This window comes from Vicia villosa, linkage group LG4, assembly GCF_029867415.1.
Source record: "Vicia villosa cultivar HV-30 ecotype Madison, WI linkage group LG4, Vvil1.0, whole genome shotgun sequence".
Taxonomy (NCBI): domain Eukaryota; kingdom Viridiplantae; phylum Streptophyta; class Magnoliopsida; order Fabales; family Fabaceae; genus Vicia; species Vicia villosa.
Window position 1 is genome coordinate 59,789,128 of NC_081183.1, and position 14,528 is coordinate 59,803,655.

Sequence of the window (14,528 nt, forward strand, 5' to 3'; positions counted from 1 at the left end):
CAAAGCACTTCAAGGTCTCGAGGTCAGATACCAACGGATCGAAAAGGTCGGGCTCGCGTTAATAACCGCAGCACGGAGACTCAGGCACTATTTCCTTGCTCACACCATAATCGTGCGAACCGAGCAACCTGTGAAACAGTTGCTTGCACGGCCCGATATGGCCGGACGGATGCTCCTCTAGTCGTTAGAGCTCGCAGAGTTCGACGTTAAATACGAAGGAAGAAAAGCCCTTAAGGCACATTGTCGCACGCTCACGAAATATGAACAACAGAGTCGCCACTAACATATCTATCCTAAAAGGAAAGGAACGTCAGCAAACCTTAAATGAATAAGAACGAGGTCTTACGACCAGAGATAGGGTACAGGAGTCGGTTACGCAAGGGGAAGGTACTAGCATGCCTCACGCCCATCGTACTCGATGGTATCCACCTATGTTTGTTGCTATCTAAAGGGTGTATAAATCTAAAGCTTAATGTTAAGGGAATGCATGCAAATGAAAGAAGAAGAAACACGGGGAAAATAAGGTTTATAAATAGTTGTGCTCGCTTAGGCCCCGCGACCCAATGCCTACGTATCCTTTTCAGGAATCAGAGCGCCGTAGTTCGGCTCTTTAGTTTTTGTTTTTTTTTTGTGTTTTTTAGTGGACGGAGTTTCATTCGCAATCTAGCGTCAGGATAGCAGCTCGTTGAGTGGAGTCTTATGCGTTACCAGTCTGCGATCGAAAGGAAGCAACATGTCCGATTAAGGGAAAGAATGCCTCGGAGGCGAGATGAAGAAGAGATTTTGAGCGTTTCGAGTGGAACCCTAAAGCAAGGGAGACTCGAGTTGCTCTATAGTTTGTGTTTTCTAGAAATTGGGAACTTACGCTCGAATGGTTCCCTTAAGCAAGGGAGATCCAAGCACTCGAATGATTCCCTTAAGCAAGGGAGATTTAAGCTTCCATTCCCTATTTAATGATTTTCACTTTTTTATTAATGACTTTTAGTATTTTCTTGGTATTTTTTATGGGATTTAATTTGGATAGTTGTTAGGCGTTTTAAAGTTGAAAAGGAAAAGAAACTAGCCTAAGTATGAAGGGGATTTCTACCTAATGTTATCATGGTTTCTACCTAAGGTTAAGAATAAAAGAAACATGAAAAATAAAGCAAAAAGTGGAATATACGAAAATAGCATAAGAGCATGAAAAAGAACAAGTAGAAAATATAGTAAAGGTGAACTAAAATACTACTATTTTTTATTAATTTTCATGAAAGAAATTGAATCAAGTAAAAGACTAAAAATACAAGCCTAAACTAATATTTTTTGTGATTATTTTTATATGACAAAAATTGTGTATTGAAGTCTAAAAATGATGGTAGAAAATTAGTATTTTATCACCTAAAAGAAAATGGTAAAAAAACTAATTAGAATCTAAATTCTAGTAATTGAGAAAATAGAAACAGAGGGGTGTACACTGGATTAATAATGGTGAATAGCAAGACGCTGGGCCCAAGGGTGTTGGCCCAGCAAGATCTTTTTTGTTACAGATTTTCTCTAGCCAAAAAATGGCAGTGACGGGCCACAGGGGTGTATAACGTAAACTAGGCCCACAGAACTAGCTTTGATTCACCCATTAATTCAGATTTTATTTAACTAATGTAAATTAAGTCAATTAATAGGAAATTAAACCTTATATTATATTCCAATTATATCAATTAATCAGATTGATAACATTAATTAATAATAATAAAAAATGAAATGAAAAAGGGGATTTTAGGGTTTGAGTTATGACACTCACACTCCCTCGAGTTTCTTCTTCCACTCGCGAACGGCGCACACGAACGGCGCCGGAGAAACTTCCTTCTCCGAGCAGCCATCTCCGCCTCAACTCAACATCTCCTCCCTCGAACTCACTCCCTCGAACTCTCAAATTCGTTTTCTCATTGATTCGTGAATTTCTATCTTTCCCCAAATCTAAACCTTAACCGAACCCTAAGCTAATCCTACTCTCGAACGAATGGCTAAATCGAGAGAAATTGAACAAGAGACACATCCGAGGAGTCATATAGCTGTTAGAACAAGATTTGTTCTGATCAATTATCTTAGTTTTGATGATAACAATAATATGAATTTTGCTTAAGATAATATGGTACTCTAATCCAATGCAATTTCCTTTTCAGGAAATATATAAAGAGTATGCATAATTCAGCGCTCAGAAGCTTTGTCTCTCAAGGGTTCAGCATGCAACATCAGAACATGGTCTGGCAAGACATCAGAAGATGGTCGAAGTAGAATCAGAACATGGGTCTATGGAAGCATCAGAAGAACATGAGATCAGAAGCACTGAAGTTCTGATGGTATCACGCACAGAAGCACTTCAAGGTCAGAAGATCAGAAGATGCTTTGCACCAAGCTGTTTGACTCTGATGATATTCAAACGTTGTATTCACAAACATCAGATCAGAAGGAAGTACAAGTGGCAGGCTACGCTGACTGACAAAAGGAACGTTAGAAGCTATTAAAGGCAACGTCAGTAGACACAGCGTGAACAAGGCTCGAGGTAGTTGACAAAAGCGTATAACATTAAATGCGATGCTGTACGGAACACGCAAAGCATTAAATGCACTCAACGGTCATCTTCTCCAACGCCTATAAATATGAAGTTCTGATGAGAAGCAAGGTTAACGAACTAACACAATTTCTGTGAATATTAACTTGCTGAAACACTGTTCTATTCAAAGCTCAGAATCTTCATCTTCATCAAAGCTCACTACATTGCTGTTGTAATATATTAGTGAGAATAAGCTTAAACGATAAGAGAAATATCACAGTTTGTGATTATAGCTTTTAAGAAGCAATTGTAATACTCTTAGATTTGATTACATTAAGTTGTAAGGAACTAGAGTGATCGTGTGGATCAGAATACTCTAGGAAGTCTTAGAGGTTATCTAAGCAGGTTGTAACTAGAGTGATCGTGTGGATCAGAAGACTCTAGAAAGTCTTAGAGGGTATCTAAGCAGTTGTTCCTGGAGTGATCAGTGTGTGATCAGAAGACTCTGGAAGACTTAGTTGCTGACTAAGTGGAAAACCATTGTAATCCGTGCGATTAGTGGATTAAATCCTCAGTTGAGGTAAATCATCTCTGCGGGGGTGGACTGGAGTAGTTTAGTTAACAACGAACCAGGATAAAAATAACTGTGCAATTTATTTTTATCGGTCAAGTTTTTAAAGCTACACTTATTCAAACCCCCCCCCCCCTTTCTAAGTGTTTTTCTATCCTTCAATTGGCATCAGAGCGCCGGTTCTAAGGTGCAAGCACTTAACCGTGTTTAGAAAAGATTCAGGAAGAGAAAAACGCTTCAGTAAAAGATGGCTGATGAAACTGCAAAGTCTACATCTACATCTGGCTCTGCTGAGCAACACAACGGTAACAATGGTTATACTAGACCGCCGGTATTTGATGGTGAAAACTTTGAATACTGGAAAGATAAACTGGAAAGTTACTTTCTTGGTCTAGATGGTGATCTATGGGATCTTCTGATGGATGGTTACAAACATCCGGTAAATGCCAGTGGCGTAAAGCTGACAAGGCAAGAAATGAGCGATGATCAGAAGAAGCTTTTCAGGAATCATCATAAATGCAGAACTGTTTTGCTGAATGCTATCTCTCATGCTGAGTATGAGAAGATATCTAACAGGGAAACGGCCTATGACATATATGAGTCCTTGAAAATGACTCATGAAGGAAATGCTCAAGTCAAGGAGACTAAAGCTCTCGCTTTAATCCAGAAGTATGAAGCCTTCAAGATGGAGGATGATGAAGACATTGAAAAGATGTTTTCAAGATTTCAAACTCTTACTGCTGGATTGAGAGTTCTTGACAAGGGATACACCAAGGCTGATCACGTAAAGAAGATCATCAGAAGCTTACCCAGAAGATGGGGTCCTATGGTGACTGCATTTAAGATTGCGAAGAATCTAAATGAAGTCTCTTTGGAAGAGCTGATCAGTGCCCTGAGGAGTCATGAAATTGAACTGGATGCAAACGAGCCTCAAAAGAAAGGTAAGTCTATTGCATTAAAATCCAATATCAAGAAATGCACTAACGCTTTTCAGGCTAGAGAAGAAGATCCTGAAGAATCAGAATCTGAAGAAGAAGATGAACTGTCCTTGATCTCCAGAAGGCTAAATCAACTCTGGAAGAACAAGCAAAGGAAGTTCAGAGGCGTCAGAAGTTCAAAGAAATCTGAACGTGGAGAATCTTCTGATGACAGAAGATTTGACAAGAAGAAGGTCATGTGCTATGAATGCAATGAGCCTGGACACTTCAAGAATGAATGTCCAAAACTTCAGAAGGAAAATCCCAAGAAGAAGTTTCATAAGAAGAAAGGTCTTATGGCAACCTGGGATGAGTCAGAAGATGATTCAGACTCTGAAGATGAGCAGGCTAATTGTGCGCTGATGGCGACAGAAGATGACGGATCAGAATCTACATCAGAATCTGATTCTGAAGAGGTATTTTCTGAACTTACTAGAGATGAGTTAGTTTCCAGTCTAACAGAACTTCTGGAATTCAAGTCTCAGATTAGTCTCAAATACAAAAAGCTGAAAAAGCTATTTGAATTTGAAACGAAGAAGCTTGAGTTGGAAAATTCTGAATTAAAAGAAAAAGTTTTAAAATTATCCAATAATGTTGGATCTCCTTCCAATTCAGAAAAATCCACTCCTAGTCTAAACCATATTCTGAAAGAATATGATTTAAGTTTCAGGAAGTTCTTATCTAGAAGTATTGGCAGAAGTCAGCTAGCTTCTATGATATATGCTGTGTCTGGAAAGTGTAGAGTTGGCATTGGTTTTGAGGGTGAAACCCCATACAAACTTGAACCTGTTGATAAGATGAAAATCACATACAAGCCATTGTATGATCAGTTCAAGTATGGCCACTCACATGATATTAGGCACACTTCACATGCTCAAAGTTTTCACATTACACACACTAAGAAGCATGTGACACAACCTAGGAAATATCATGAAACTCACATTAAGAATTATCATGCTGTTCCTCCTACTGCTTACAATGTTAAACCCAAGTTCAATCAGAACTTGATAAAATCTAACAAGAAAGGACCCAAGAAAATGTGGGTACCTAAGGATAAGATTATTCCTATTGCAGATATCCTTGGCTGCAAAAAGGACAAAGCACAACATGTCGTGGTACCTGGACTCTGGATGCTCACGACACATGACAGGAAGAAGGTCTATGTTCCAAGACCTGGTGCTTAAGTCTGGAGGAGAAGTCAAGTTTGGAGGAGATCAGAAGGGCAAGATAATTGGCTCTGGAACTATAAAGTCTGGTAACTCTCCTTCCATTTCTAATGTACTTCTTGTAGAAGGATTAACACATAACCTCTTATCTATCAGTCAATTGAGTGACAATGGTTATGATATAATCTTTAATCAAAAGTCTTGCAAGGCTGTAAATCAGAAGGATGGCTCAATCCTATTTACAGGCAAGAGGAAGAACAACATTTATAAGACAGATCTGCAAGATCTTATGAGTCAGAAGGTGACTTGTCTTATGTCTGTTTCTGAAGAGCAGTGGGTCTGGCACAGAAGATTAGGTCATGCTAGTTTGAGAAAGATTTCTCAGATTAACAAACTGGATCTTGTCAGAGGACTCCCTAATCTGAAATTCAAATCAGATGCTCTTTGTGAAGCATGTCAGAAGGGCAAGTTCTCCAAACCTGCATTCAAGTCCAAGAATGTTGTTTCTACCTCAAGGCCATTAGAACTCTTGCACATTGATCTGTTTGGCCCAGTCAAAACAGCATCTGTCAGAGGGAAGAAATATGGATTAGTCATCGTAGATGATTATAGCCGCTGGACGTGGGTAAAATTCTTGAAACACAAGGATGAGTCTCATTCAGTGTTCTTTGATTTCTGCATTCAGATTCAATCTGAAAAAGAGTGTAAAATCATAAAGGTCAGAAGTGATCATGGTGGTGAATTTGAGAACAGATTCTTTGAAGAGTTCTTCAAAGAAAATGGTATTGCCCATGATTTCTCTTGTCCTAGAACTCCACAGCAAAATGGAGTTGTAGAACGAAAGAATAGGACTCTGCAAGAAATGGCCAGAACCATGATCAATGAAACCAATATGGCTAAGCATTTCTGGGCAGAAGCAATAAACACTGCATGCTATATTCAGAATAGAATCTCTATCAGACCTATTCTAAATAAGACTCCTTATGAATTGTGGAAGAATATAAAGCCCAACATTTCATATTTCCATCCTTTTGGATGTGTATGCTTTATTCTGAACACTAAAGATCATCTTGGTAAGTTTGATTCCAAAGCACAAAAATGTTTCCTTCTTGGATATTCTGAACGCTCAAAAGGCTACAGAGTATACAATACTGAAACATTGATTGTAGAAGAATCAATCAATATCAGGTTTGATGATAAGCTTGGTTCTGAAAAACCAAAGCAGTTTGATAATTTTGCAGATTGTGATATTGATATATCAGAAGTTGTTGAGCCAAGAAGCAACGCATCAGAAGCAGAGCTTCTCAGAAGCAAAGAATCTGAAGATCAAGTATCATCTTCTCTGGAGAATCTAAGCATTTCTGAAGAACCATCTGTCAGAAGATCATCCAGACTCATTTCTGGTCATTCAGAAGATGTCATTCTTGGAAAGAAGGATGATCCAATCAGAACAAGAGCATTCCTTAAGAACAATGCAGACTGTCAATTAGGTCTTGTATCTTTGATCGAGCCAACTTCTGTTGATCATGCTCTAGAAGATCCAGACTGGATAATTGCTATGCAAGAAGAACTGAATCAGTTTACAAGGAATGATGTTTGGGATCTTGTTCCTAGACCAGATGGATTCAATATAATCGGTACAAAATGGGTCTTCAGAAACAAGCTCAGTGAGAAAGGTGAAGTGGTAAGGAACAAAGCCAGACTGGTGGCTCAGGGTTATAGTCAGCAAGAAGGGATTGACTACACAGAAACCTTTGCACCAGTGGCCAGGTTAGAATCTATTCGTCTATTAATTTCATTTGCCACTCAACATAACATCACTCTCTATCAGATGGATGTTAAGAGTGCCTTCTTAAATGGTTATATAGATGAAGAAGTTTATGTCCATCAACCTCCTGGTTTTGAAGACTCCATGTCTCCTAATCATGTTTTTAAACTAAAGAAATCGTTGTATGGATTGAAACAAGCTCCCAGAGCTTGGTATGAACGCTTAAGTTCTTTCCTTCTGGATAATGGTTTCACTAGAGGAAAAGTGGACACTACTCTCTTTTGTAAAACCTTTAAAAGGGATATTTTAATTTGTCAAATATATGTAGATGATATTATTTTTGGAACATCTAATGCTACACTTGGAAAGGAGTTTGCTGAGTCTATGCAGGCTGAGTTTGAAATGAGCATGATGGGAGAACTCAAGTATTTCCTTGGAATACAAATAAATCAAACATCAGAAGGAACGTATGTTCACCAAACCAAGTATGTGAAGGAACTTCTGAAGAAGTTTAATCTTCTAGACTGCAAAGAAGCCAAAACTCCTATGCATCCAACATGCATCCTAGGTAAGGATGAGGTAAGTAAGAAGGTAGATCAGAAGTTATACAGAGGTATGATTGGATCTCTTCTATATTTGACTGCTTCTAGACCTGACATTCTGTTCAGTGTTTGTTTGTGTGCTAGATTCCAATCAGATCCTAGAGAATCTCATTTAACTGCTGTTAAGAGAATTCTAAGGTATCTGAAAGGTACTACTAATGTTGGCTTAGTTTACAGAAAATCAAAAGAATACAACTTAGTAGGATTCTGCGATGCTGACTATGCTGGAGACAGAATTGAAAGAAAGAGTACTTCAGGAAGTTGCCAATTTCTTGGAAGTCATTTGATCTCCTGGTATAGCAAGAAGCAAGCAACTATTGCTCTATCAACAACAGAAGCAGAATATGTCGCTGCTGCTGGTTGCAGTACACAGATGCTCTGGATGAAGAGTCAGCTAGAAGATTATCAGATATATGAGAGTAACATTCCTATATTCTGTGATAATACTTCTGCTATATGTCTATCTAAGAATCCTATTCTTCATTCAAAAGCTAAACATATTGAGATTAAACATCATTTCATAAGGGACTATGTTCAGAAGGGTGTTCTATCTTTAAACTTTGTGGATACAGACCATCAATGGGCTGATATCTTTACAAAACCCCTGGCTGAAGATAGGTTTAAGTTCATTCTGAAGAACATCAGTATGGATTTATGCCCAGAATGAGAAGATGAGAAGTTCTTATGTATGAGTATCTTCTGAAATGAAAGTGGATTATTTTTTAATCAGAAGTTCTGATTGAAATCTTTTAGAAATTATGATTCGGTTATTACTAACGTTTCATTGTCTAAGTTGATTCAGAACCTCTTTTAAAGCAAAACAGCTGTAACGTTTTATCTCGGGATGGTAAACCTGTCTTTACTGTTCATGGATAAGCGCGCGTGCAGTTGAAGGGACGCCGACCATAGGTAACTGTGCTAGTCACCTCATTTGTCTTTATTATCTCTCCTCATGTCACGTAGTTTTCTTTCCTTGTTGCATCTGCTTGTTAAACATCTTCTCATGTAATATCTTTTGATTATCAATGAAAAGTTTCTTTGTTTTGCATTTCATTGATTTTATTTGTCGTTTTATACATCTGAATCTTTTGAAATATTCTTTTTGATGTTATGACAAAAAGGGGGAGAAGATAAATGATAAATGATTTGATTAATCTATCAGTTGCTGGGTAAAGCTCCCACACATTCACTAACAAGAAGCTCCCACACATTCACTAACAAGAACTGCAAGTTCTATATGGTTTAAGTGTTTTGCAGGTATAAAGAAGTGAAGAAAATCTTCAAAGCAAACACAAGAAGCAAAACCATAAGAAGCATTATTCTGTAAAAATAATAAGCTCATGGAAACTGAAGCAAGCTGAGTGCTGTCAAGCTTCAGAATCAGAAGCACTGATAATAGAATTTGATCCATATTTGTCTATTTGCTCTGACAAAATTCTATTTGCTCTGATACATTATTTTAGCCTATATGGCTCTGATACATATCATGTGTTCTAATATACATTTTATGTTCTGACTCGTTCATGCTGACTTTTGTCGTTTAGTTTTGTTCTGTAACATTTCAGGATGTAGAGATGCTCTGATGATGCTCTGGTACATTCAACAATGTTCTGATACAAATCTAGTATGAAGTGATGTTGGTAGAAATTCAAAGCTCTGAAGCTATCCGAGGGAAGCAGAAATCAGAAGCTGTGAATGTTCTAAAGATCCAGAAAACTCAAGTTCTGAAGCTGTCCTAAATGGAAGCAGAAATCAGAAGCTGTGAATGTTCTGAAGATCAAAGAAATTCAAGTTCTGAAGCTGTCCTAGATGGAAGCAGGAATCAGAAGTTGTGAATGTTCTGATGATCAAAGAAATTCAAGTTCTGAAGCTGTCCTAAATGGAAGCAGGAATCAGAAGCTATGAGTGTTCTAGGGATCTAAAGAAATTCAAGTTCTGAAGCTGTCCAATGGAAGCAGAAGTCAGAAGCTATGAATTCTCTGAAGACAGAAGCTTATGTGATCGTCTCTACCGAAATAATTAGGGAAGTCTTTTATTAAAGTTCTTCGAGTATTTATTTCAGGGGGAGATTATTTATCTCAGGGGGAGATTGTTAATCTTAGGGGGAGACATATTCACATGCTTATGCTATAGCTGTGTAATTTGTCTTTTGCCGTCTGCTCTTTCTGATCGCAAATTCATATCATTTATATATGTTTTTGTCATCATCAAATAGGGGGAGATTGTTAGAACAAGATTTGTTCTGATCAATTATCTTAGTTTTGATGATAACAATAATATGAATTTTGCTTAAGATAATATGGTACTCTAATCCAATGCAATTTCCTTTTCAGGAAATATATAAAGAGTATGCATAATTCAGCGCTCAGAAGCTTTGTCTCTCAAGGGTTCAGCATGCAACATCAGAACATGGTCTGGCAAGACATCAGAAGATGGTCGAAGCAGAATCAGAACATGGGTCTATGGAAGCATCAGAAGAACATGAGATCAGAAGCACTGAAGTTCTGATGGTATCACGCACAGAAGCACTTCAAGGTCAGAAGATCAGAAGATGCTTTGCACCAAGCTGTTTGACTCTGATGATATTCAAACGTTGTATTCACAAACATCAGATCAGAAGGAAGTACAAGTGGCAGGCTACGCTGACTGACAAAAGGAACGTTAGAAGCTATTAAAGGCAACGTCAGTAGACACAGCGTGAACAAGGCTCGAGGTAGTTGACAAAAGCGTATAACATTAAATGCGATGCTGTACGGAACACGCAAAGCATTAAATGCACTCAACGGTCATCTTCTCCAACGCCTATAAATATGAAGTTCTGATGAGAAGCAAGGTTAACGAACTAACACAATTTCTGTGAATATTAACTTGCTGAAACACTGTTCTATTCAAAGCTCAGAATCTTCATCTTCATCAAAGCTCACTACATTGCTGTTGTAATATATTAGTGAGAATAAGCTTAAACGATAAGAGAAATATCACAGTTTGTGATTATAGCTTTTAAGAAGCAATTGTAATACTCTTAGATTTGATTACATTAAGTTGTAAGGAACTAGAGTGATCGTGTGGATCAGAATACTCTAGGAAGTCTTAGAGGTTATCTAAGCAGGTTGTAACTAGAGTGATCGTGTGGATCAGAAGACTCTAGAAAGTCTTAGAGGGTATCTAAGCAGTTGTTCCTGGAGTGATCAGTGTGTGATCAGAAGACTCTGGAAGACTTAGTTGCTGACTAAGTGGAAAACCATTGTAATCCGTGCGATTAGTGGATTAAATCCTCAGTTGAGGTAAATCATCTCTGCGGGGGTGGACTGGAGTAGTTTAGTTAACAACGAACCAGGATAAAAATAACTGTGCAATTTATTTTTATCGGTCAAGTTTTTAAAGCTACACTTATTCAAACCCCCCCCCCCCCTTTCTAAGTGTTTTTCTATCCTTCAATTGGCATCAGAGCGCCGGTTCTAAGGTGCAAGCACTTAACCGTGTTTAGAAAAGATTCAGGAAGAGAAAAACGCTTCAGTAAAAGATGGCTGATGAAACTGCAAAGTCTACATCTACATCTGGCTCTGCTGAGCAACACAACGGTAACAATGGTTATACTAGACCGCCTGTATTTGATGGTGAAAACTTTGAATACTGGAAAGATAAACTGGAAAGTTACTTTCTTGGTCTAGATGGTGATCTATGGGATCTTCTGATGGATGGTTACAAACATCCGGTAAATGCCAGTGGCGTAAAGCTGACAAGGCAAGAAATGAGCGATGATCAGAAGAAGCTTTTCAGGAATCATCATAAATGCAGAACTGTTTTGCTGAGTGCTATCTCTCATGCTGAGTATGAGAAGATATCTAACAGGGAAACGGCCTATGACATATATGAGTCCTTGAAAATGACTCATGAAGGAAATGCTCAAGTCAAGGAGACTAAAGCTCTCGCTTTAATCCAGAAGTATGAAGCCTTCAAGATGGAGGATGATGAAGACATTGAAAAGATGTTTTCAAGATTTCAAACTCTTACTGCTGGATTGAGAGTTCTTGACAAGGGATACACCAAGGCTGATCACGTAAAGAAGATCATCAGAAGCTTACCCAGAAGATGGGGTCCTATGGTGACTGCATTTAAGATTGCGAAGAATCTAAATGAAGTCTCTTTGGAAGAGCTGATCAGTGCCCTGAGGAGTCATGAAATTGAACTGGATGCAAACGAGCCTCAAAAGAAAGGTAAGTCTATTGCATTAAAATCCAATATCAAGAAATGCACTAACGCTTTTCAGGCTAGAGAAGAAGATCCTGAAGAATCAGAATCTGAAGAAGAAGATGAACTGTCCTTGATCTCCAGAAGGCTAAATCAACTCTGGAAGAACAAGCAAAGGAAGTTCAGAGGCGTCAGAAGTTCAAAGAAATCTGAACGTGGAGAATCTTCTGATGACAGAAGATTTGACAAGAAGAAGGTCATGTGCTATGAATGCAATGAGCCTGGACACTTCAAGAATGAATGTCCAAAACTTCAGAAGGAAAATCCCAAGAAGAAGTTTTCATAAGAAGAAAGGTCTTATGGCAACCTGGGATGAGTCAGAAGATGATTCAGACTCTGAAGATGAGCAGGCTAATTGTGCGCTGATGGCGACAGAAGATTGACGGATCAGAATCTACATCAGAATCTGATTCTGAAGAGGTATTTTCTGAACTTACTAGAGATGAGTTAGTTTCCAGTCTAACAGAACTTCTGGAATTCAAGTCTCAGATTAGTCTCAAATACAAAAAGCTGAAAAAGCTATTTGAATTTGAAACGAAGAAGCTTGAGTTGGAAAATTCTGAATTAAAAGAAAAAGTTTTAAAATTATCCAATAATGTTGGATCTCCTTCCAATTCAGAAAAATCCACTCCTAGTCTAAACCATATTCTGAAAGAATATGATTTAAGTTTCAGGAAGTTCTTATCTAGAAGTATTGGCAGAAGTCAGCTAGCTTCTATGATATATGCTGTGTCTGGAAACAGTAGAGTTGGCATTGGTTTTGAGGGTGAAACCCCATACAAACTTGAACCTGTTGATAAGATGAAAATCACATACAAGCCATTGTAATGATCAGTTCAAGTATGGCCACTCACATGATATTAGGCACACTTCACATGCTCAAAGTTTTCACATTACACACACTAAGAAGCATGTGACACAACCTAGGAAATATCATGAAACTCACATTAAGAATTATCATGCTGTTCCTCCTACTGCTTACAATGTTAAACCCAAGTTCAATCAGAACTTGATAAAATCTAACAAGAAAGGACCCAAGAAAATGTGGGTACCTAAGGATAAGATTATTCCTATTGTAGATATCCTTGGCTGCAAAAAGGACAAAGCACAACATGTCGTGGTACCTGGACTCTGGATGCTCACGACACATGACAGGAAGAAGGTCTATGTTCCAAGACCTGGTGCTTAAGTCTGGAGGAGAAGTCAAGTTTGGAGGAGATCAGAAGGGCAAGATAATTGGCTCTGGAACTATAAAGTCTGGTAACTCTCCTTCCATTTCTAATGTACTTCTTGTAGAAGGATTAACACATAACCTCTTATCTATCAGTCAATTGAGTGACAATGGTTATGATATAATCTTTAATCAAAAGTCTTGCAAGGCTGTAAATCAGAAGGATGGCTCAATCCTATTTACAGGCAAGAGGAAGAACAACATTTATAAGACAGATCTGGCAAGATCTTATGAGTCAGAAGGTGACTTGTCTTATGTCTGTTTCTGAAGAGCAGTGGGTCTGGCACAGAAGATTAGGTCATGCTAGTTTGAGAAGATTTCTCAGATTAACAACTGGATCTTGTCAGAGGACTCCCTAATCTGAAATTCAAATCAGATGCTCTTTGTGAAGCATGTCAGAAGGGCAAGTTCTCCAAACCTGCATTCAAGTCCAAGAATGTTGTTTCTACCTCAAGGCCATTAGAACTCTTGCACATTGATCTGTTTGGCCCAGTCAAAACAGCATCTGTCAGAGGGAAGAAATATGGATTAGTCATCAGTAGATGATTATAGCCGCTGGACGTGGGTAAAATTCTTGAAACACAAGGATGAGTCTCATTCAGTGTTCTTTGATTTCTGCATTCAGATTCAATCTGAAAAAGAGTGTAAAATCATAAAGGTCAGAAGTGATCATGGTGGTGAATTTTGAGAACAGATTCTTTGAAGAACAGATTCTATTTGCTCTGATACATTATTTTAGCCTATATGGCTCTGATACATATCATGTGTTCTAATATACATTTTATGTTCTGACTCGTTCATGCTGACTTTTGTCGTTTAGTTTTTGTTCTATAACATTTCAGGATGTAGAGATGCTCTGATGATGCTCTGGTACATTCAACAATGTTCTGATACAAATCTAGCATGAAGTGATGTTGGTAGAAATTCAAAGCTCTGAAGCTATCCGAGGGAAGCAGAAATCAGAAGCTGTGAATGTTCTAAAGATCCAGAAAACTCAAGTTCTGAAGCTGTCCTAAATGGAAGCAGAAATCAGAAGCTGTGAATGTTCTGAAGATCAAAGAAATTCAAGTTCTGAAGCGGTACTAGATGGAAGCAGGAATCAGAAGTTGTGAATGTTCTGATGATTAAAGAAATTCAAGTTCTGAAGCTGTCCTAAATGGAAGCAGGAATCAGAAGCTATGAGTGTTCTAGGGATCTAAAGAAATTCAAGTTCTGAAGCTGTCCAATGGAAGCAGAAGTCAGAAGCTATGAATTCTCTGAAGACAGAAGCTTATGTGATCGTCTCTACCGAAATAATCAGGGAAGTCTTTTATTAAAGTTCTTCGAGTATTTATTTCAGGGGGAGATTATTTATCTCAGGGGGAGATTGTTAATCTCAGGGGGAGACATATTCACATGCTTATGCTATAGCTGTGTAATTTGTCTTTTGCCG